The sequence below is a fragment of the Carassius carassius genome, chromosome 22 (genome assembly GCF_963082965.1).
Source record: "Carassius carassius chromosome 22, fCarCar2.1, whole genome shotgun sequence".
NCBI lineage: Eukaryota > Metazoa > Chordata > Actinopteri > Cypriniformes > Cyprinidae > Carassius > Carassius carassius.
Genome location: NC_081776.1, coordinates 23427055 through 23453024, shown reverse-complemented (window position 1 = coordinate 23453024; position 25970 = coordinate 23427055). Strand labels below are relative to the sequence as shown.

At 37.7% G+C, this 25970-nt stretch overlaps 1 pseudogene; it reads right to left on the bottom strand.

The window, feature by feature from the left end:
- Positions 1–212: 212 nt before the first annotated feature.
- LOC132099250 (zinc finger protein 226-like) lies at positions 213–25343 on the bottom strand (annotated as a pseudogene).
- Positions 25344–25970: the final 627 nt, after the last annotated feature.

The window sequence follows — 25970 nt, the reverse complement described above, 5'->3', positions numbered from 1 at the left end:
CTTCAGACACGGGTCACGACGAGGTGTTCCCCATAGTGTCCCCTCAGAGGACGCAGTTCGAAGTTCCCTTAACAGGGAACTTTTTTTTACATTTTTGACCACATGGTGTCGAGTAAAATGTAACCTAAGGTTTTCTGTGATTGAACAAGTCTTTCTACAGTGATGGCACATGAAAGGCTTCTCTCCAATTAGACATGATTCATACAATGTTTTCAATCTATGAAACTCACTCCACACTGATGACACAAACAGTCATCGGAGAAGGGCTGATGTGTCTTTTCTCAGGTGTGAATTCTCATGTGGGATTTAAGGTGTACCTTTCGAGAGAAACTTTTCCCACACTGGATGCATGTGAAAGGCTTCTCTCCAGTGTGAATTCTCAGGTGAACTGTAAGGCTTCCTTTATCAATGAAACTCTTTCCACACTGTTGACAGGTGTGAGGCTTCTCTCCAGTGTGAAAACGCCTGTGGCGATGAATTGCTGAACTATGTTTAAAAAATGTTCCACATTGATTGCAGATGAAAGGTTTTTCTTCAGTGTGAACATTCATATGGCTTTTAAGACAAGATTTTCGAAAGAACGTTTTTCCACACTGCTGGCATGTGAACACGTTCTCTCTATTGTGAGTTTTCATGTGGACTGCAAGACTCCCATTTTTAGTGAAACTTCTCCCACATTGGTGGCAGGTGAAAAGGCTTCTCTCCAGAATGAATTCTCATGTGGACTTGAAGGTTTTTATTTTGAGTATAACCTTTCCCACAATGTTTGCAGGTGAAAGGCTTTTCTTCAGTGTGAATGCTCATATGGACTTTAAGGGTTTCATTTTGACTGAAACCTTTTCCACACTGTTGGCAGGTGAAAGGCTTTTCTCCAGTGTGAGTTCTCATGTGGGGATACAATGCTGCTCTATGTGAAAAACCCTTACCACACTGTTGGCAGGTGAAAGGCTTTTCTCCAGTGTGAGTTCTCATGTGGGAATACAATGAATCTCTTCGTGAAAAACCCTTACCACACTGTTGGCAGGTGAAAGGCTTTTCTCCAGTGTGAAGTCTCATGTGAACCTGAAGGTTTCCTCTTTCAGTGAAGCTTTGTCCACATTGCTGGCATGTGAAAGGCTTCTCTCCAGTGTGACTTCTCATGTGGGGATACAATGCTGACCTTTGTGAGAAACCCTTACCACACTGAGGGCAGGTGTAAGGCTTCTCTTCAGTGTGAACTCTTTCATGCATTTTAAGATATTCTTTTCGAATAAAACTTTTTCCACACTGTTTGCAGGTGAACTTCCTAGATCCTGTTTTCTGAGCTTTTTTTCGCATGGAAATCGTTTTTGACTGTGAGCAACTGAAAGATTTTTCTTCAGTTATGAAATCCTGATGCTTATCACTCAGATTTTTCTCTTTTTCATTCTGGTCTTGACTCTCTTCTTTCAGTTCCATCAGGTCTAAGGTGAAAGAAGACAAATACAAGTTAATCCTGGTTTAATGGCACAAAACTACAATTGTTCCATACACATTGCTCAAAAAAAAAATTAAGGGAACACTTAAATCACATATTGATTCTCAATGACTGCAATTTTCAAATCTAAAAATTATTTGAAAACCTATATTTATAAACATTCTATAATTTTTAAGGACAAATATTAAGTGATAAGTTAAGGGAAACCAAAATCATGAACACACTGATTTGGTGTTTTTGATTTTGAATCCAGCCCTCGGTGTAAAAACTTAAGTTACAAGCTGATCCAACTTCCATGAAGTTCATCACAGCTACACATAATATAAGTCAGTAGAGTGTATGGCCCCCACATACCTATCTATATGCACTCTCAACAATATCTGACCAATACCTGGATCCGGACATCAGTGAGATCCTGAAGAGTCTGTTGTGCTACTTGACGCCTTTGGATGCTCTGATAATATCCCAGAGGTTCTCAAATAGATTCAGGTCTGGGGAACGAGAGGTCCAGTAAATGGCATCAATACCTTTGTCATCTAAAGCCTGTCCATACACTCTTGCCACACTAGGACAAACACTATCAGGCACCAGGTGGAAACCAGGGACCACTGCACCAGCATATGGTCTGACAATGGCTCGGAGGGTTTCATTGCAGTACCAAACAGCAATAAAGGCACCATGGGCTAGTACGACTATGCTGCATGCAGCATAACATTGCCAATGCATCTCCAGATTTTGTCACATGTGCTCAGTGTGAACCTGCTTTGGTGTTCTCTGGCAAAAGTCAATCAAGCTGTAACAGTGCTGAGCTGTGAGCAAAGGTCCCACTAGAGGATGATGAGCCCTCATGGCACGCTTATTAAGTATGTTTTTGACAGTTTATCCCAGACAATTTAGTCAGAAACATGCACACCAGTAGCCTACTGGAGATCATTTTGCAGGGCTCTAGCAGTGCTCCTCCTGTTCCTTCTTGCACAAAGGAACAGATACCGGTCCTGCTGTTGGGTTGCTGCCCTTTTGCCTCCCTGTCTAGATCTCCTTGGTTAACGGCCTATCTCTCGGTATCTCATTCATGCTCTTGAAACTGTGTTGGGAGACACATCAAACATCCTTGCGACAGCACATATGGAGATAGCGACAGCTATTCTGGAGGAGCTTTTTGGGAGCAAACTTTTTGGGATATAAGAACTGCATCATGCTACAGACAAGTGACAAGGACCCTAACAAAATACTAAAGACAAATCAGTCAGGAAGAACAATTGTCAACAACGGTCTATTGCCAACACCTGCAAAATCATTCCCTTTTTTGGGTGTTGTCTAGCGGTTGCTTCTCCAGGGCACCTGATTCACAATCACCTATGCTTCCTAATTGGACAGATTGATATCCCTAACATTAAACTGACTTGGTACTGTACTGTGATTAGGTGTTGCCTTAATTGTTTGGAGCAGTGTAATACAGAACCATCCTGTATTTAGGACATCTAAGTCATGTTCCATGTTAATGCTGCTTTTTACATGGTATCAGAATTGCAGTAAATACGAGTTTCCTAGGTAAAATTGTGCTTGGATTTTGTGTATATCCACCTGGATAAAAGAGACCATTAAAAGATCTGGGCCCGGTTCCCCAAAACTTTCTTATCGCTAAGCAGTTCTTAACCTATTCCCTAACCTCTCATGTGCGAGTTGAAAAAGGTTGGGAACCACTGGCCTAGGCTATTTCGTAATGTCATTAAAGCGTTTAAATTGGCAATCACTTTTGATAATTAAAATCTGGCAAACAATTTGGCTCTAAATAGATAAGATAAAGCTAATACTCCTAGTGGAATTACCCCCGAGTCCTAGACGTGAAGCCATTCTGTGTGTCTCATAGAACAGAGCAATAGCATTTGTAATCCAATGAGAGAGGTGTTGCTTGGTGACCGCTTCCCTCTGTAGCGGCCACACAAGTAGACCAAAAGTTGGAAGGATGTACACCACTGAACTGAGCATAAACGGGTAAGCATGGTGGTGTCCAGTAAGTTACCAACTATGGCAGCAATCCAACGTGTCCTTGTATTGATTCAAAGACGGCACCGGCCACTGGCAGGAAAAATCATGGGGACACAGACAATTAGCTCTTTACAGGATATTTTTGAGCTTTGTATCACCCAGCAGGCCAACAAGATTTTATTAGACACCTCGCATCTGTTGTATCCTGAGTATACACTGATGAATTCTGGACGGACATACAGTGTTATATTATGCAAGTATAACAGATATAAATATTCATTTTTACCATTGTCTATTAAATTAATTAATGAGCAAATGCAGGAAGATGAAGATAAATAATGGTAATAGAGAGTACAAGAGGCAGGAATTGAGGACTGTGTTGTGTATTGATATATGATATATGTACTGTGTTTATGATGTAGGTTTTTGGAATTGAAATGTGTTTTACTCTTTCATTTTATATGTTGTATGTTGTTACATTGATGTGGCAGCAGTTTCCCTTATCTAAAACAAAATTCTCCTAAGGGATAAAATAAATGCTACCTTGACCTTGATTGATCAGGCGTACATATCACGAAAAGGATACGCAGCCATAAACATGCAGGTTATAGTGGACCATAGGGGTGTGATCTCCGACCTGGTGGCAAGGTCCAGCAAATCTTCAAGTTCCTCTGACGAGAAGCTTGGTGCCCTTTTTTTTTACGTTGCTTCCCCATCATATTCTGTATCTCTCTTTATCTGTTCATTGTAGATAGGTTGCTTTTTATTGAAAACATTAACCAATGGCAATCAATACCGCATTAAACAGAAGTAACTGCAGCTGCTTGCTAATCAATTCTGATTATAAAGTACCTTACCTTACCTTTATATAAAAGTGTATTACATCATTTTTATAAGTCGTTAAACCCATGTCAAGAAGCGGCACAAGTGACAAAACGGGATAAGGAGGGTGAAAGATTAGCGAGGGATACCCGGTTCGTCTAACCGTCACAACATATTGTGTGAACATATTACTGACAACTTGATAATTTAATTCATAGTCTAGTTACTGATAACTTAAACTATTTTAAAATAAATGTTACTGGAATAATTTGAGGAAAGTTTCATTTGCATAGAACGTGTTGTATTTCTTAACGCTGTAATGCACCTTTGCGTGAAGTGGAAAATCGATTCATGAGCAATCGATGCCAACTAATTCAGCACCCTCACTCAGGACAGCGCCCTTGTAACATCGGACGTAAGAGGCAGCGTTAGCGATGCACAATATTGGATTTTGGCCGATATTCAATATGCCGATATTTTCAAAATAATTTTGCCCGATACCGATATATATACAAATTTTTTGCCTGATATATTTTAAACTTTAATTTTACTGAAGAGAAATCCATGTATCTCTTCTGTACTGATTCTACCATAAATGTACTATTTTACAAATGTAGACAGACATTAACACCTGAAAAACAGGTCAATTATTTCACTTGGAGAATAAATGATATGCCAGTGCAACATTTTATTTTTAAGTTTAGACTTTGAAACTTCAGTGCTTAAGAGTAAAATAAATACAAATAAATTTTCAAATATTTTTTTTTTTTACATCTTTTCCTACTGGAACAGGTCTACCAAATGCTCCCCCAACATAGTGGTTAACATGACATTGTACTGAAACTTACAGAAAACACTTCAAGTGCACAAAACAAGCAGCTGTAGTCCAGACCTCCACTTCAGTCCTGAGGACCCACTTTGAAGTATAATCAAACTTAAAACCAAGCTCCACATATTATCTTGTGAGCCACAAAAAATACTTTACTTGAACTTGAGTGGTGCAAACCTTTTCAGTCCAACTAACTAGGATGACAACTTCGGCTGACCAGTAGGCTTCTGTTCAGCTATTTTTTTAATACCAGAGGTAGGTTTTTCTTAAGAAAAATGAGCATCTCTGCCTTTTCACCGTCCAATAGATTTCTCTTTTCATCCATGACATCAGAGGCAACGCTAAAAAGCCGTTCACTGTCAACGCTTGTGCAAGGCGCACACAGGTACTTGCGTGCAGCAAGAGCGAGGGCAGGGAAACGGGCCTGGTTGCACTTCAAGTACTCCAATAGACTTTGGTTCCTGGGAATTGTGGGTTTGGCCAGGTATGAGATGACCTATGAAGTAACAGAATACCAAAATATTACTTACAGATATATATATATTTTTTTTTACTTTATGCTTTAGGCATTAACAGAGCTCTAACGTTTTTTTCCAGAAATCAAATGATTTATTAGTTGCACGTTTATTATTACTACCATGCACATAGCGAATTATGATAATAAATAGGCGATTATCTATGTTATGACATTGCAGAATAATAATAGCGAAAGTCGCATCATTAATTAGGATGCTTTTGGTCCAAAAGTGAATTTTTTTTTTTTTTTAAATAATAACCTACATTTGTGCATGTTTTATGCTTACCTGTGACGATGACGCGGTATTGTCTTGCTCCTCAAACATGACATTCTCCTCCACAATTTCATCATACATATCCAGCAGTGATCCTGTTCGGGTCCTCTTCTCTCGGGGATCCTCTGTGCTGGCATCTGCACTGCTGCTCATGTCATCCAAAACTTTGAGCAACAGGTCGCGAGCACTCCTCTTTTTTTCCTCGTCAAAGAACTGGTCTTTATAGTGGCCATCAAGCATGTTTGCAACAGAATAAAGTGCCTCACAATGCACACCATTGAAGCGATGATTGACGGCTTCCAGCAGGGTAGTTTTGGTAGTCTGCACTCCTCTGTCCGTGTCAATCGGCCGGCCAAGCAGTCGTGTCAGTGCAACAACTGCGGGGATCACATCAGCAGCAGAAGCCTCTGCAGAACTTTATATCTCTGGTCAGCTGCTCAAAGGGGGCGAGAAGTGTGATCATATTTTCTATAATTCCCCACTGATTTGCCGTCAAAGTTGCAGGAAGCTCGAAATCAGCGGCATAAGCACCTAGTCCCCTTTTCTGCTCGACCAAGCTTCGCATCATATAAAATGTCGAATTCTATCTGGTAGCGATATCTTGTTGAAGTCGTTTTACCGACATTCCGAGCTCTTTCTGTACATCCGCCAGTCAACTGTATGCCAGCTGGGAGTGTTTGAAATGTCCAATTATTCTCCTTCCCACGGCCACAACATTCGCCACGCTGCGCTGAGACAGGACACGGTCATTCACCGCCAGTTGCAGTGAGTGTGCCATGCACGGTAGACTTGTCACACCAAACTCCATCATAGCTTTAGCCATGTTACGGGCATTGTCACGTAGCACGACATGCACTCGTTCTCTTTCTATTTTCCATTTCCCAAACATACTTTCAAATGCGGACGCAATTGCAGCTGCTGTGTGAGAACCGGAGCATTCCAGTGAGTGTAGGACAGCTTTTTTAAGGGTGAAATCTTTATCTATCCACTGGGCAGTGAGGCTCAACATGCTTACAGGACTCACGCTTGATGTCCAAATGTCCGTGGTGAAGCTAATGTGACACGCGCCGGCAAGGAGCTTTTCAATTTGACTGGCGACAACACTGGAGTTCAGGTAAGGCCACGTCAGAAAAATAGCGCCGGCTAGGCATAGCATACCGCGGCTCTAGGTGCATCATTAGCCTCCTGAAGCCAACATCTTCCACCACGCTAAACGGCTGGTTATCAAGAGCAATAAATTCAATTATTTTGTCGTTAAGATCTTTTACCTTTGGGTGGTCGCTGCTGTATTTTCTAGCTTTGTCAAAGGACTGAAGTAGAGGCTGCTGATGGGTTTTTGCCGGCATTTTTTCCTTCTTACTTTTTAAAAAGTCTTGGTGCTGCTCAGGATGACGGCTCTTAAGATGTTTAATCATATTTGTAGTGTTGAAAGACTGTTGTTTTACGCCTCCTCGCATCACTTGTGCTTTACAAAACAGAGTGAGCGTTATCGGGGAACCGGGCCCTGTATCCTTGATATGTGATCCTTATGGACCAGGCCTTAGCCATGTGATTCCCAAATTAACTTAAATTTCAATCATCATAGAGTGAAAGTTTATTATTTATACATGTTTTGTCTTTGCCAAATTACACATTCAAATTAATTTAAACCATTCCTGGTCAAAGAGAGGTGAAAAAGAATTTAATTCAGTACTTCAGTACTTGTGTGTGTGTACAGCTGCCCCTACTCTAGATGTGTTCACACTTGTCATGTTTGGTTCAATTAAAATAAACTCTGGTGCGATTGCTCTGTTAGTGCGGTTCGTTTAAGTAAGTGTGAACACTGCCATCTGAACCCTGGTGCACGGACTGAGACCGATAAAAAGATGGATCTTGGTCTGCTTCCAAAAATATTCTGGTGAGGTTCGAATGAAATATATTGATAACACGGATCTACACGGAAATACTTCTAAACAAACCAAAAACAGGAAGTAATGACAAGATGCGATGCAGAACGAGCAGTGTATCCAAAACAAAATCAGCAAAGGGCAAATGTGGAGCTACGAGGAGGTAAAGTGACTTTGTGCTCTTCCTGAGTCGACAGGTGGTAAAAATATAATCAGAAGTACATGCAGCAATGAGCACTCTCAGGTTCAATCCCAATTCTATTGTATACCCCTTCCCCTATGAACTCTTTTTGATCGTCTTTGTTCCCCTATGAACTCTTTTTGTTCGTCTTTGTTTTTGTTGCCAAGATAATTCATACCCCTTCGTTTGAAGTTTGGTCCTGAAAAATCTTCATTTGAAGGGCTGTCTGGCTCTTTCCCTACCCTTACCCCTCCAACCAAAAGAGAATGGAGACACCATTACCCCTTCACATGAACGTGTGAAACGGAGGGGTAGGGGAAAGGGGAAGGGCTAAGGGGTAGAGAATTGGGATTGGGCATTAGTCCAGCAGAAGGCATAAGGGGTGTTTGACTTAATGCAGTGCTGAGAATGAGGGCTGTGACGGTGGCATATTTTTACGATCGCGGTGGTAATGGGCCAACTACCACCGTAAACAAGATAATTCACAATGTCCATATGTGTGCATGGAGGTAAATGGTCCAGGTCTCTGTGCCGCTGCAGGGAGCTCGTATGGGTAAATATTTTGGATGCCTGAGAGTTTCTCCAAATACCACTGTTTTGCGCTTGGTGTGAGCTTGTTCCTGTAAGGTCCCCTTTCTTTCGCCTAATCTTTCTGCATTGCTTTACTTTCTTCTTTTTCTTTCTCATATTCATAGATCCGTCTCTGTTCCGCCGCCATAATAAATGTGCAAAAAATTAATGAGCTCTGAAATGTTTAGTCATGCCTCTGTGCAGTTCTGAAGGCGTTGCCCCTGGCAACCGATAGCGTGTCCTACCATCATGGCCGACCAGCTCAGACCCCTCCCAAATCAACCCAAATCGGCACGTGGCTCCTCACTCTCAATAGGAAAAAGCAACAAATATACAAAGCTAGGTTTCCTACATTTTAGTGACATAATAAAGGCAAAAACTAATTCTCTACAAAATACAGTTAGAATAGAAGTGTCAATGTAGAGGGTTGTTTGTTAAAAGAGGCTAAGTAGGGCTGTGAAAAAGAAGCTGGGATCCAAAAGTCCAAAACCTGACTTGAAATAGCCTTACAATCTAAAGCGGTTCCATGAATGGCATTTAAGTACATGCAATCTCACCAATTTGACCCAGGTTCAGTAAATTAAGGTAATTTGATATGAGCGTTTATTCTCAAGAAGCTCTTTATGTCGATCATAGATCAAATCAATCCACCGTGGCACACAGTGAATAGGTTTAACGCATTTGAGATGTTTTCCTCAGTGAATAATTGACATATCACAGGTAAATTCTACATGTGTAAATGTTCGAAAGTCATTCAAATATATTAATTTTGCTGTCTGGAGGGGGCGAGGTTTACGCATGGAAACAAGCATTGCTGAGTACATTTGTACTAAAGAGTCAGGGCGGGGGGTTAGACTGCCAAGGAGTAGTTATTCACTTACCCTTTGGTTTTATGCAATATGGAGGAAATATAGATTTTGTTTGATACGGTTGCATTATCAAGTGATAGATATTACCGTTTTTTGATTGTCTTCTATTAGGAAGCAAATACTCCTTGCTGAGAAATCCAGCATAAGCTCTGCACTGTATCAGTTCTATCCAGCCTGAACCAACATTTATAACTCTCTCTATTTCACCATGTTTGGATATTGCATGGCACTGACTCCATGTCAAACAATTACAAGAGGGTCTGGCTGCAGACTTGCACTTGCATTCTCAGACTTGCACTCCTGCTAGTGACGTCACTTGCAGTCTTTATTTTTTATTTAATTTAATTTTTTTAAACTTTTTGTTTGAATTTCCCAACATTTTATAACAGTAGCCAGGTGGCGAAGACAAGAAAAAATAAACTAAATTACAATGTCACTTGCAATTGCTACTTGCACTCTCCGCTACCTGCGACACTTGCAATCGACACAAATCGTGCGTGTTGCCAATGGAGACAAGAAACTGTGGTGGTGAATAAACGCAACGCGCAAAGTTTCGCATTAAGCAGTCTTCCATATAGAATAAACTGTCTGCAACTCGTTTATATCACTGTCTTTGTCCATTAAGCTACATTTTGTGTTTTATTTATAATGATTTTCTATAGGAGGAAAACGTTTAATGTACAATTTAACGCATTGTTTTCAGTAGCTACTCGTCTGCTTGCCTGTATGGAGTTGATCCTTTTAAAATCACTTAATGCATTTCCAGAGGTGGAAAGTAACGAATTACATTTAATCGCGTTACTGTAATTGAGTAGCTTTTTTGTGTACTAATACTTTTTAAAGTAATTTTTTAAATCTGTAATTTTACTTTTACTTAAGTATATTTTGATTGAAGTATTGTACTTCGCTACATTTTAAAACACATTAATTACGGAGTAAAAAAAATAAAAAGAAATTGCTTCCTGGAAACTACGGCAGTAAATAATGGGCAGGAGGGCAAACTGGCGCTAAAATCACAAGAAAGATGCAGACGGACAAAACAGGGGGGTATTCCAGAAAGCAGGTTATGTGACATACCCGGGTAAGTTTAAGGGTAAGTTAGTGGATAACCTCAACTTTCGGTTCCAAAAATGGAGGTAACTTTCTGGGTATGTATGTAACCATAGGGACTTACTCTCTGAAGATAACCTGCTCGGTAGCAGGTTATGTTCCAGGGTTAGTTTGTTTCAGAAGGTTACTGAGTATGGCGTGCCCTTTTGATGACGATCCTGTGGACGTGGAGGCACAAATTATACGAGGTTTTTTTCGCCGGGAGAGAGTTATAAGACCGCGAATTGATGTATTTTCATTTCCTAATGATTATTTGAAAGAGCGTTATCGATTTTCAAAAGATTCGTTAATTTATTTAACACATCTCTTGAGACCACATATTGCAAATGTCACAAACCGCGGGTCTGCGCTTAGAACAGAGAACATTCTGTGCATATCACTTCGGTTTTTCGCGTCAGGGCATTTTTTGTACAATGTGGGCGATGCAGAGCATGTGGGAAAGGCAACTGTGTGTAGAGCCATTCGCACAGTATGTCAGGCACTTAAACGATTCTTACACACATTTGTACAGTTCCCTGGCCATAAACCTCTGCGTGTTATTAAAGAAGAATTCCACAGAGTGACAGGTTTGTCCTTTGTAGTAAAATCTATGACGCATATTAAATATGTAGTCATACTATTTATATCTATACATGTATTCATCCTGCACACACACACACACACACTTTAAACTTCCATATATGACTTTCTATTTCAGGATTTCCAAATGTAATTGGGTGCATTGATGGCACACACATTCCTATTAAAGCTCCTTCAGTAAATGAGGGAGACTATGTTAATAGGAAATCCATTCATAGTATCAATGTGCAGGTAACAATTTCATTTTGTGTTCCTAATTTTTTGTCTTGTTAAAATCATTAAACTCATTACTTTTTCCCACTAACTATAGGTAATATGTGAGGCAACCCACATCATTACTAATGTGGAGGCAAAATGGCCAGGATCTGTGCATGATGCCAGAATTTTACGCGAGTCATCATTATGTCAGGCATTTCAGGAGGGTATGTTTTGCTGTATAATTTTTTTTTTTTTACTATATTTGTATTGTACACTTGAATCATTACAGGACAGTACAATGGTTACTTGCTGGGGGACAGAGGATACCCTTGTCTGCCCTATTTAATGACACCCTACCCTGAACCTGATCCCGGACCACAGACCCGCTTTAACCTGGCTCACAGCCGAACACGGGCCAAGGTGGAGATGACCATAGGGATCCTGAAGTCTAGGTTTCAGTGTCTGCGTGGGCTCCGGGTCAGTCCAGAGAGGGCATGCGACATCATAGTGGCTTGTGTTGTGCTTCACAACATTGCCACTATAAGAGGAGAGAGCCACCCTCCTTGGATTGAGGAAGATGGCCCAGAGGAACCCCAACAGGGTTTGCACACAACAGAGATGGAAGACTATTGAGAGACAGGATTTGTCAAAATTACTTTTATTAAAATGTTTGCACTGGTCTGCTCTGCAGTTCATTTCTTGATTTCCTGCAAAACAATGAAAGTAAAAATGAAATAAAATGAAGCAAAACAAGCTTGAAATAAAATTTGTTGTTTTTTTATTACAATGCTTTATATACACAACACTTTTAACATGCAACAGATTAATCAGAAGTTCTCACCTTAAGGCGATGCTCCAGTAATTCAATTTCAAGTTTTGCTTTTTTAATTTGAAGCTGTATAAGGTCCATCTCCATGTCACTTTTTCTTATTTGTTTTTGAAGATGGACCTTATACAGCTCCTTTGCTGGCAACTAGGAAGGCAAAAAAAGTTTAATGAATGAGATTCTGTCAGACAATAAAAGTAAAATATGGACAACTGCACTCAAATTCTTACTCTGGTTAGATTGTGCATTGAGGTTGAAGGACCTTCATCTGTGGGCAAATCCCCAGGTATGTACTGTGAAAGGACAATGACAGTTTGTTACTCTAATGTAAAAAGGGGGCATACATTATAATGGTGTGCATCATACCTCAGTGGATCTACCAGCATTGTCCACTTCTGTCACAGCAGATGTGGTCTCTTCATCGTCATCTTCATCCTTAAGTGGAAATATGCAAGTATACATTATCTGGCAAAAATAAACATAAAAAAATATCTAAAAGCAACTAAAGGTACCTGACAACAAAACACTTACAGCTGTGACAGACTGTGTTCTTTCTGTAGGGTCCAATAATACAATCCCTCTGTCAGTATCTATAAGAAAATACAACCCATACAATTCTCAATATTATCAAAGAGAAACCAATAATGCAGGAAAAAATATCAAAGCAATATAACTAAGACCACAGTAGCCTATACATCATATGTAGTTAAATAATGTAAGCCTGCATAAAAACGTTAAGCATGTTCAAAAAGCCTTTATAAGTGACAGAGAGTAATTTATTAAGTCATAATGAGAACAAATCACAGTGGCAAACTTACATGTCACCATGTTACTTGTGGTGCATGGTGTGTGTGATGAAGTGCCCCCTGGAATGCCAGCAACCACTGGTCGCCCTTTATTAAGGGACAGAGCCAGCTCCTCAGATGGGGTTAGGGGAGGTGGTGGTGGGCCCCCGCCAGTTAGACGGGCTTCAGCCTTCTTTCTATTAGCTACATGACAGAAAGAATATACTAAATCGTGTTTAATAAATAGTTCAGTAATTGTGTAATCAAATATTACCTTTTTGCAGAATGTTTTTGTGTTTCATTTTGACTTGGCTCAAAGTTCTTCTGGCTCCAGAAGGATTACACCTTATTAAATAAGAAACCATATATTCCTAGTCAATATACACTATTTTAATCTGAAGAAATGAATGGCAGGAAAAGCAAATGCTTTCGTAGTGATTTAACAGTCAAAAGGATGCGGAAGGGGTGTTTAATTATTGTGCACTATAATAAAAGGGGAGGCAATATAAAATTTGCAATTTAATACACTCACGCATTTACTCTGTCCGTTATTTTTTGCCAAGCCAACTCTCTTTCTTTAGCCCATGCAGCCGTATTGCTTTTTTTCATTATTATTGGCTTGAATTCTTCGTATGCGTGCATTAAAACCTCCAACTCCGCCTCAGTAAAGTATGCCGCTCTTTTTTTTTCGTTGTCATTTTCCATTTTGACTCGTGAAATCGGCGATCCATTGAAAATGCCTTTATGCACGCGCATTAACTCTGGGTAACCAGTAGGAGGTTGATTAAACTAACTCTTCTCAGGTGTTTTGGAACCGACATACTCATGGTATGCGGGTTTGGGGTAAATCAACCCAGAGGTTATGATTTACCAAATGGTAAGTTAACCTTGCTTTCTGGAATACCCCCCAGGCGTTAGTGGTACAGACACCACTGAAAACGAAACCCTGTCGTATTCTGAAGTTGAACTCGAAGGAAATAAGTGAACCCCTGGCCATATGTATGCTCTATTATGCAGTGTAAGCTGTACTTGCCTAGGAAGACCAAACTAGCAGCTTATAAAATCTCGACAAGACATCAACCCTTCACAAGAATGTAGAGGTAAGCTAAATAATTGCATCGTTGCATTGGTGGTTAAAATGAAGCTTTGACATTTTAACAAGAGGTTTTGCACAAATTAGCTAAAAAGACCGTGGTGAGGAGTGTGCTATTTTTGTTTTAATGATGTGCGCGCGCATTTATAGTGCGTTCTTTCACTGTGTGATTCAGTCTCCTAAAATGCATTTAGAATGATCACAAAATTGAAGATACAGGGGCAGAAAATTCACATATTTATATAATTTCATATATTATATATCAAAATCACACAAAGAATGCCATCTTTTCCTCCAAAAATCATCATGAATATATTACTACATATATATAACAGTTTAGTAAACAAGTTAATTAAGAGACTTGCGTTTTAGACACCATATTGCCTTTTTAGCTCTATTTCTACAACAGAAAATAATTCCAAACACAGCCACCAAAGCACAGTTTTGCGTCTCTGAGCAACGTGACAGTGTTTCGTTCCTGAATGAATCAACCGTTTAAATGATTCGGTTCAGTCGCAATGGCTCACTTATTAACAGAGACTTGCTGACACATACTGGCCATTTTAATTTCACATTTAAAGTATCTTTTGATTTTTTTTAAATAATTAATTTCTTATCATTTCAAATGAGTATTCAACATTTTATGTCTTGTATATCAAAACATTATTCATACATTTTTAACTGCAGGTTAAATGCATTCTTGTCCTGCACTAAACAGTGTAATACATCTAAATGCCACTTCCAATGAATCTTCTGCATTTCCTCTGCATTAAAAGATGAGTTTGTTGATACTGATTTGCCTGGTAACAGCCCAAATGTTTTATTATTCTAAATAACTGATTCCTTTAATTAAAAACAACTAGTTTGAGATTAATAGACCTATCCCAGGGGTGTCAAACTCAGTTTCTGGAGGGCCGTAGCCCTGCAGTTTAGTTCTAACCCTGCTCCAGCACATATATCATGTAGTTTTCAAATAAACCTAAATGATTAGATTAGCTGGATCAGGTGTGTTTAATTAGGGTTAAATCTAAACTGTGCAGGACTGTGGCCCTCCAGGAACTGAGTTTGACACCCTTGGCCTGTCCCATTTTTGACTCCCCCCCACTGTTAAAATGTAACTAAGTAATTTTTACTCTGAGTAAATTTTAAATGAGCTACTTTTTACTTTTACTTGAGTAGATTTTTAGACTGGTACTTTTACTTGTACTTAAGTAAAATTTCATTAATGTAATGGTACTTTTACTTGAGTAGAATATTTTTGTACTCTTTCCACCTCTGTGCATTTCATAATGCACGTTCATATTTGCTGGTCTGTATATACGTTGAGTCAACAACAAGACATATAGGCTAGACCTACTGAATTGTCTTTATCATCTTAGTCTGTTATTAGGCCACATTAAGCGTTTGCATTGTGTTCATAGCCATCTGCTAGCCTTGTAGTACATTAAATAATAACTATATCAAATTTGGTCTTTTAATTGAACTTAACGTATCCTAATACATTATGCCATATTAAGTGTTTGTTTTTTTCTACAGGAGGAAAACGCTTAATGAAAAGACTTTGTGCATTGCGTTCATATTCTGCTGTTCTGTGGCCACGTACATTATAGTAGTAGGCCAACTAATTTAGTTATAATCGTTTAATCACCACCACAGCGTCTTTTTTTTTTTCTTAGCGTTTTTTAGCACTTCCGTTTCTGACTTTATTTTTTTATTATGAACAATGCACAGGACAATAGGTACAGAGAACACTACAAATACTGTGCAACCTGCACAACAAAAAAAGAAATGTACAGACCAGAGGATAATAACATATTAATTTATAGAAGGGGAAAATTTAAATATATTCAGTTCCTTCAGGAGATGAAATGTTCTTGTAGCCTTCATATTTTGCATGTTTTCTATTGTTTTGTAATATGTTTTAAAGTCCAGATGAAATACATTAAAGCTAGGTTGTGAATGAGACCATTTACATTTGTGAATATGGTATTTTCCGAAGATAATAAAAAGTTGAATAACAAAAATTAAATTTTTGGACAAACCACATAAATAAAAGTATAACATGACATCAAAAATATTGATTCTGATGTTTACATTCAATTTTGTGATTATAAATTCTTCCAAATCAGACCAAATTTTTTTTGTGTACATACAGTGATAAAATAAATGAAAAACTCTCCCTATTTGATTGGCAAAAGACACAAGACTCTATGTTTATTTTAAATCTTCTTAGCGTATCTTTAACAGGATAAATTTGATGTAAAATTTTAAATGAAACTTATTTTATTTTATTATTAATACAATATTTATAAATAGTAGTATTTGCCTTTCGCCAATTTAAATCACCCACGGTTGAATACCAAAAAAACTTTGCAGCAGGTGGAACCGAGCATGAAATTTGATTTCAAATATATTTATTGGTGTACGCTTTCTTTGTAATGTCTGTATCTCCAATAAAAATTCTATTAAATTCAGCACGAATATCTGTAAATGATATGCGTTTTAGAATTTGAAGTGAACCTGTAGGGATTGCATCAAATACAACTGCGTATTCTTTTGGTGTCACTGGGAAGTTAAAATTCTGAAGAAATTCTGAATATGACATGAGCAAACCATCTTTGTTCAATAACTGTCCTACCAACAGAATTCCTCTATCAAACCATGGCTGACAAAACAGAGACTTCTTTTTATAAAGAATTTCTTTATTATTCCAAATAAAGTATCTATGTGGACTAAAGTTGTGTTTATATATCAATATCCAAGATAGAAGGGCTTGTTTGTGAAAGTCAGCTAATTTCAAGGGACTTTTATCAATAGAAAAATTACATTTCAGTAGAAAATGTATGCCACCAAGAGTATTGAACAGATATGATGGAAAAGCATTCCAGATGCTGTCAGGGCTTTTCAAGAATTCTATAATCCATTTAATTTTAAAAGTATTATTTATAGTATGAAAATCCAGCACTTCCAAACCACCTTGGTCTCTACATCCTGTGATAACATCTTTTTTTAGATAAAGGGGTTTTTTACCTCCAGATATAATCATACAGTATTTTATCCAATTCTTTAATTATATTTTTTGGGATATCCAGCGATAAGGCAACATTTACAGAGCGTGATATACCTTCTGCCTTTGATATTAAGACCCTGCCAAATAGAGACAAATCTCTCATTAACCCTGAATTTAATTTAGATTGTGTTTTTTTAACAATTGGATCAAAATTTAATTTATGACGTTCCTCTTTATTTTTACAAATTACAATTCCAAGATATGTCACTTTTTCATTAATTGGTTTTCCATCAAAACTGGCTAGATTGCAATTTTTTAGGGGGAACAAAACTGATTTATTAATGTTCATTACCAACCCTGATACATCACTAAATTTTTTTATATTTATACTATTTACTGCAGTCCCAATTTGGTTCCGGTCACTTAAAAAGATGGCTGTGTCATCTGCAAGTTGGCATATTTTAAACTTTTTACCAACAGCATTAATTCCTGAAAAGGGAGACATTTTTATGTGTGTAGCCATCGTCTCCAGTGGCAACACGCACGATTTGTGTTGATTGCAAGTGACGTCACAAGTAGCGGAGAGTGCAAGTAGCGATTGCAAGTGACATTGTAATTTAGTTTCTTTTTTCTTGTCTTCACCACCTGGCTCCTGTTGTAAAATGTTTAGAGATTCAAACAAAAAGTTATAAATAAATAGAACAAAATAAAATAAAATAAAATACTGCAAGTGACGTCGCTAGCGGAAGCACAAGTGTCTGAGAGTGCAAGTGCAAGTCTGCAGCCAGACCCTTCTCAACAATTAGAATTCTCATATAACTTTTCAAAAATATCATTCATATTAATAAGGATCAAATGACTGGCTCCAGCTTTGAGAATTAAAACCAACCTGTTTGTTCCTCAGTATCTTCTTGTTTGACTCTGAATGTTTCTTCAGTCTTCATATCTTTACTCTCCTCTTTAATAAACATCATCTTTGTTTGTTCCTCAGTATCTTCTTGTTTGACTCTGAATGTTTCTTCAATCTTCACATCTTCACTCTCCTCTTTAATAAAAGCCATCTTTCAGTAGATCTCAGTTGCTTCAGTAGAAGTTTCCTGTGTTTGGACACTTTGTCCTGATTAAGATGGGAAGAATTAACAGAATTGGTTCAGTCGTCTGTGCATTGGTGAAAGAGTCAGTCAGAGAAAGTTAATAGCTTTAAATGAGCTGCTTAGACAGAAATTCTCAACACTAGCGTTACAAATGTTTACAATAAACGTATTCCGAATATGGGGAGCATAATGAGATGCACCTTTCCTCGTGGATGCGCTTTGCTCTAGTCATGACCCGGTTCGTGAACTAATCGTCGTTTTGAACCGGTTCTTTTTTGAGCCAGTTCGCCAAATTGGACCGAATTGATCGAAACAGATAACGCGTCTTGAGTCAGACTTGATCCACAATTTACTAAAGTTACGTTACTCTTTTTCACTCATGCCCGACAGTTCTTCCGACTTTAAATCAATATGCCAGCATATATATTAATCCTGTAACTCTAACAGCACTGAAACATGGCGAGCGATGCTGTGAGCGCGAGTGAATCGAAGACTCGAATGAAGGGCGAATTTGGACAATAGAAATGAACTGTCCGAAAGAATCGGTTCGCTGAAAAGAATCGGACTTCCCCTCACTACTTTGCGCACACACGAGCAAAAAAACAAAAACCTTCTTCAATGTTAGATAAAGCATTACACTACTATATTAAATAATATTTGAGTATTTTTACGTCACTAGTAAAACCTAAGTATTTGGCTTAACAGTTCGTATTGATTTACAACCTTTCAATGCTTAAAACCACAAACCTTACTCTTTCTTTGGCGACTCTGGTGGGACAAACCTTTCTTAAGCTGTATCACAAAAGCAGGAGCGCGGGGCAGCCTTATGACGTCACGTCTCCACACCAAAATAAACGTCATTCTCACACAGTGCTGTCCAAAATCACAAAAAATGAATAAAAGTTAACATGCAAAAAGGTGTCCAGTGATGTGCTAATATAACTACCAATAAAGAGCGAGTTGATCATCAAATATGTGCTTTTCCATCTAAAAGACAAAGCACTCGTGTTTGATTACAGGAACAATTTATACCAGGGCACCAAAACGATTTTTTTTTTTTCGTTACACTTTTAAAATTATTGTGTCATAGCAAAAACTGTATTTAATTTACGTGCAACTGTTTTTAAATAAATACACACTTTTATTGTGGTCAGAAAAAATATTACTAATGCAAGCTTAATTAAAAGTTGACTTACTTTGTTTGACTTTGTAAATTAAGTCATGGAAATCAAATGCAATTTTAAAGAAAAGGTGTCTAACGTTGTTTCATACAGAAATATATCTAAACACATTGTATATCATAATCATATATCATAATTCACATTGCTTGAAAGGGTTGACAAGACACATTATTAATTTGAATAGATCCTAAACATACTGGGCCCAATATCAAAAACTGAAGAAAGGGTTTGTTTTTTAATTGACAGATGAAGTTTATTAATAATATACAACAGAGACAAATGGAAAGCCCAACGATCATGGAAATCACACACACACACACACACACACACACACACACACACACACACATATATATACACACACCGTATAGTGCCCAGCATTAATGAGTATATCCCAACATCTCGACAGATTTCTCAGAAAAACACCAATCTTTCTTTGAAATTAATACTTTCTGTGTGGAACCCTTTTCAATGAAATATTTGTTAAATTAAATTTGATTTGTCAGTCGTAAAGGCAAGAGTTAATTGAATCCCCTTCACACCTCCAGAGTGAATACACAAGTTTGTTTTTTTAAATTGCTCCTTCTGCTAAACTTCTTGCGATGCACAGACCATTGTTTGCAAATGACGTTTCAGGTCTCTTTTATACACAAAATGTTTTGGACACTGCGGGCAGGAATAAGGCTTCTCTCCAGTGTGAACTCTTATGTGAATCTTTAGGTTTCCTCTAAACGAGAAACTCCTTCCACACTGAGGGCAGACAAAAGGTTTCTCTCCAGTGTGAATTCTTACGTGAACCTCGAGGTTTGCGTTGTTTTTGCAATCCTTTCCACAATGAAGACACATGAAACGCTTCTCTCCGAAGTGAGTTGTTACATGATTCTTAAGGTGACTGCTGTCTGTGAAACTCCGTCCACACTGATGACATTTAAAACCGTTCTTTCTGAAGTGAATCCTCCTGTGTTTATTGAGGTCGTCTTTATATCTAAAACTCTTTCTACACTGATCACATTTAAACGGCTTCTCTCCAGAGTGACTTCTCATGTGAGTCTTAAGACTTCCTTTTCGTATGAAGCTCTTTCCACAGTGATTACAGGTGAAAGATTCCCCTCCGGTGTGAATCCGCATGTGGACATTCAGGTTTCCTCTTTGAGTGAAACTTATTCCACACTGTTGGCAAGTGAAAGGCTTCTCTCCATTATGAATTCTCATGTGAACATTAAGGTTTCCTCTTTGAGTGAAGCCTGTTCCACACTGCTGGCAGATTAAATGGCGTCTAGTTTTTGCTTTAAATGGTGTCTTTTTTGTCTTTGAGCAACTAAAATATTTCCCCCCAATTATGAAATCCTGATCTTTGTCATTCTGAATTGTCACTTCAATTTCCTTCAGTTCTTGACTCTCCTCTCTCAGCTTCATCAGGTCTAAAGCACAAAAAAAAGTAAGTCAATTCTAGATTCAGGGCAGAAACAATAGATATCTAAACCAACAACAAAAAAAGCTTTAAAGCATCCAAAAAACCAACAGCATCAAAACCACCATCAAGTATACTAAATCTGGGGTTCCCAAACTTCTCCATTCCAGAACCAACCTAGACAAGTATAAACTACCTAAAGACCGTACGCGAGACAGTTCAGAAGTACTGCAAGATCAATCTGAATCAAATCATTAGATGCATATGAATTATTTAATAAAAGTTATTTTATTTTATAGTACAGCTATATTATTATCATACAAATATTTGCATTTTAATATCTTCATTTACAGGTGTTGAAGAGAATCTAAAATGCATCCATATAAACTTGAAACACTCTCTCAAATCTTGATATGAATTGTAATTCGCATTGCAAGGCTTGTTAAACTGGAAATGCTCTCGCGCTCATTCAATGTGTAATGCTTTTTTACAAAAATACAGTTTTTTCCTTATGTGTTGGTAACTCTTAGGCCAATATCTCTGGAAGACAACAGTGCTGATATGAACAGATATCAATAAACATGAAACCACTTTCCATGACATTTGAATTCTTGTGTATAATGCAGAATATAGCACAGGGATTGCAGTGAATGAATTATTAATAATGCACATCAAATTATCTGCTGCAGAATCGTGTGTTGGAGATTCGTATTATATAAATAAAGTGGCAAATCAGGTTTTTTTTCTACCAAACAATGCACTCTATGTCACTTCATAAAACTGAGGTTAAACCACTTGAGTCGACTCAGTGCAACTTGTAAGATCCATGTGAAGAATACAACAACCAACATTTTAGAATTTTTTTTTTTATAAAAAAACAGACTGGCGCCATGATTTTTTATTAAAGAGTTTGGTGATTTTACATCCGAGTTAGTTCTGGCTGCAGATAGTTTTAATATTTGGTGATTTTAATATCCATGTTGATAATGAAAAATATGCATTGGGATCAGCATTTATAGACATTCTGAACTCTTGGTGTTAGACAACACATTTCAGGACCTACTCATTGTCGAAATAATACTCTAGATTTAATACTGTCACATGGAATTGATGTTGATAGTGTTGAAATTATGCAGCCAAGTGATGATATCTCAGATCATTATTTAGTTTTGTACAAACTTCATATAGACAAAATTGTAAATTCTACTTCTTGTTACAATTATGGTAGAACCATCATTTCTACCACAAAACATTACTTTTTAAGTTATCTTCCTCTTATAAAAGAGGTGCTTCCAGAAGTCATAGATCCTCTTCTGACTATTATTAATTCCTCGTTGTCATTAGGATATGTCCCCAAAACCTTCAAACTGGCTGTTATTAAGCCTCTCATCAAAAAACCACAACTTGACCCCAAAGAACTAGTTAATTATAGACCAATCTCAAATCTCCCTTTTCTGTCCAAGATACTACAAAAGGTAATATCCTCACAATTATATTCCTTCTTAGAGAAAAAAGGTATATGTGAGGATTTCCAGTCAGGATTTAGACCGTATCATAGTACGGAGACTGCCTCTTTAGAGTTACAAATGATCTGCTCTTATCATCTGATCGTGGGTGTATCTCTCTATTAGTTTTATTGGATCTTAATGCTGAGTTTGACACAATTGACCACAAAATTATTTTGCATAGACTTCAACACTTTGTTGGCAACACTTTTGTTGAAGTGCATTAGCATGGTTTGAATCGTACTTATATGACCGCCATCAATTCGTAGCAGTGAATTAAGATTTATCATATTGATCACAAGTGCAGTATGGAGTACCTCAAGGCTCAGTACTAGGGCCGCTACTCTTCACGCTTTATATGTTTCCCTTGGGAGATATCATCAGGAAACATGGTGTTAGCTTTCACTGTTATGCTGATGATACTCAGCTCTATATTTATTAGCAGCCCGGTGAATAACACACCAATTTGAAAAACTAATGGAATGCATAGTCGATATAAAGAACTGGATGATGAGTACATTTCTTACTGCTAAATTCTAAAAAAACTGAAGCGTTACTTATAGGACCTAAAAACTCTGAATGTAATAACCTAGAACACTGTCTAAGACTTGATGGCTGCTCTGTCAATCCTTCATCATCAGTTAGGAACCTAAGTGTGCTATTTGATCGCAATCTTTGCTTACAAAGCCATGTTTCTAGCATTTGTAAAACTGCATTTTTCCATCTCAAAAATATATCTAAATTACGCCCTATGCTCTCAATGTCAAATGCAAAAATGATAATCCATGCATTAATGACCTCAAGGTTAGATTATTGTTATGCTTTATTGGGTGGTTAGTAAACAAACTACAGCTAGTCCAAAATGCAGCAGCAAGAGTTCTTACTAGAACCAGGAAGTATGACCATATTAGCCCGTTCCTGTCAACACTGCACTGGCTCCCTATTAAACATTGTATAGATTGTAAAATCTTGCTTATTACTTATAAAGCCCTGAATGGTTTAGCACCTCAGTATTTGAATGAGCTCTTGTTACATTATAATCCTCCACATCCGCTACATTCTCAAAATTCAGGGAATTCGATAATACCTAGAATATCAAAATCAACTGCAGGCGGCAGATCCTTTTCCTATTTGGCGCCTAAACTCTGGAATAACCTACCTAACATTGTTTGGGAGGCAGACACACTCTTGCAGTTTAAATCTAGATTAAAGACCCATCTCTTTAACCTCGCTTACACATAACATACTAATATGCTTTTAATATCCAAATCCATTAAAGGATTTTTAGGCTGCATTAATTAGGTAAACCAGAACAGGGAACACTTCCCATAACACCCTATGTACTTTCTACATCATTAGAAGAATGGCATCTACACTAATATTAGTCTGTTTCTCTCTTATTCCGAGGTCACCATAGCCACCAGATCCAGTCTGTATCCAGATCAGAGGGTCACTGCAGTCACCCGGATCCAGTACGTATCCAGACCAGATGGTGGATCAGCACCTAGAAAGGACCTCTACAGCCCTGAAAGACAGCGGAGACCAGGACAACTAGAGACCCAAATACAGATCCCCTATAAAAACCTTGTCTCAGATGACCACCGGGACAAAACCACAAGAAACAGATGATTCTTCTGCACAATCTGACTTTGCTGCAGCGAGGAATTGAACTACTGGTTTCGTCTGGTCAGAGCAGAACTGGCCCCCCAACTGAGCCTGGTTTCTCCCAAGGTTTTTTCTTCATTCTGTCACCGATGGAGTTTTGGTTCCTTGCCGCTGTCGCCTCTGGCTTGCTTAGTTGGGGTCACGTAATCTACACCGATATCATTGACTTGATTGCAAATAAATGCACAGACACTATTTAAACTGAACAGAGATGACATCACTGAATTTAATAATGAACAGCCTTTAACTGTCATTTTGCATTATTGACACAATGTTTTCCTAATTAATGTTGTTCAGTTGCTTTTACGCAATGTATTTTGTTTCAAGCACTATATAAATAAAGATGACTTGACATGACAAGCTAAACTGCTTTAGTTAGGATACTCATATGCAATTCTTCATTTCTGTAGAGCTGGACATTTTAGGATAAGCATAAGGATAAAAATAATGAGTTCAGCTTTGAGAATAAAAATCAACCTGTTTGTGTCTCAGTATCTTCGTGTTTGACTCTGAATGTTTCTTCAATCTTCACTTCTTCACTCTCCTCTTTAATAAATGCCACCTTTATTTGCTCCTCAGTATCTTCATGTTTGACTCCGAATTCTTCAATCTTCAACTCTTTGCCCTCCTCTTTAATAAATTCCATCTTTATAATAGTGTCACATGGATTTCAGTTGCTTCACCAAGAGTTTTCATTTGTCCTGTTTAAGATAAAAAATAATTAGAAAAAAACAACAAGTACATTTCTGTGTAATGACTTCTAGATCATTTAATTTAATAAATGACACTTATTACATACCACTTATTTATATAAATGACTGGAATGTTAATTCTCACAGAGGCACTATACACAATGTACACATTCTACATTATGTAAACGTATATACGCATAAAATATGCTAAGATGAAACGGAGTGTACATGAACTGGATACATAAATGTCATTGATGTGCATCGGATGGTATCCAGTGGTAACGGGTAAGTAATTGTATTAAATGCATTGTATATGTATAGTCCAGTGTTGAACTGTTAAAGTTAAAGTGCAATGTGTGGCATACCATATTGTGGAAGTATGCTGTAGGGCAGGGTTAGTCAAATCTTGCCCTGGAGGGCTAGTGCACTGCAGAGTTTAGCTCCAACCCTGATCAAACACACCTGAACCTGTTAATCAATGTCTTTGGGATCATTAGAAAATAACAGGTAGGTAGGTTTGATCAGGGTTTTTTTTAATACTCTTTATTTGGCATTTTTTCTTAATTACAACACAACATAAAAGGACAAAGAACAAGGGGCACTATATACTATATAATAGCGAAGTAAAATATTCAAATAAAGTACTAAAATTGTTCTGCTTCTTTATATGCAAGCCATTTTGACCAGAGCTTATTATATACATGTCCTTTGATACGTAGAAAGTATGTCATCTTCTCCATTGAGTGTATCTCCTCCGCTATTTCTTTCCATTGTTCAGTCCGAGGTGGGTCAATCTTTAACCAAGACCGAGTGGTAGCTTTTTTACATGCAATCATTAGAATTTTAAAAAGATAAGTGTCGTATTTTTGGACCACCTCAACAGGTAGTACACCTAACAAAAAAAACTTAGGGTCTTTAGGGATGACATAACCCATTATCCTTCCAGTAATTAAAAGGATACTGTCCCAGAATTGTTCTAACTTTGGGCACATCCAAAATAAATAGGAGTGATTGGCATTCCGATATCCACACTGTCGCCAGCATTGCTGTCGTTCACCCCTTTTTTATTAATAATGTGAGGTATAATGAAAAATCTAACCAAACACATCCACCCAAATTCCCTCCATCTTTTAGAACTAGTAGATGTCTGTTGTGTCACACACATCAAAAGCCAATCACCCTCTGACACTTCCACACACAGATCCTTTTCCCATTTCGATTTAATATACAAGGTATTAATATACAAGGTATTATTTCCATTTTGTTTCTGCAGTGCTTTATACGATTTAGAGACAGTTTTACTTGGCAAGTGCTCATAAGCTTATAAATAAGATACCTTTTCTTATTTAACTTATAGAAATGTGTCACTTGAAAATATTCGAAAAGATCTCTGTTCTCTAGTTTGTACGGACTCTTGAGTTGTTAGAA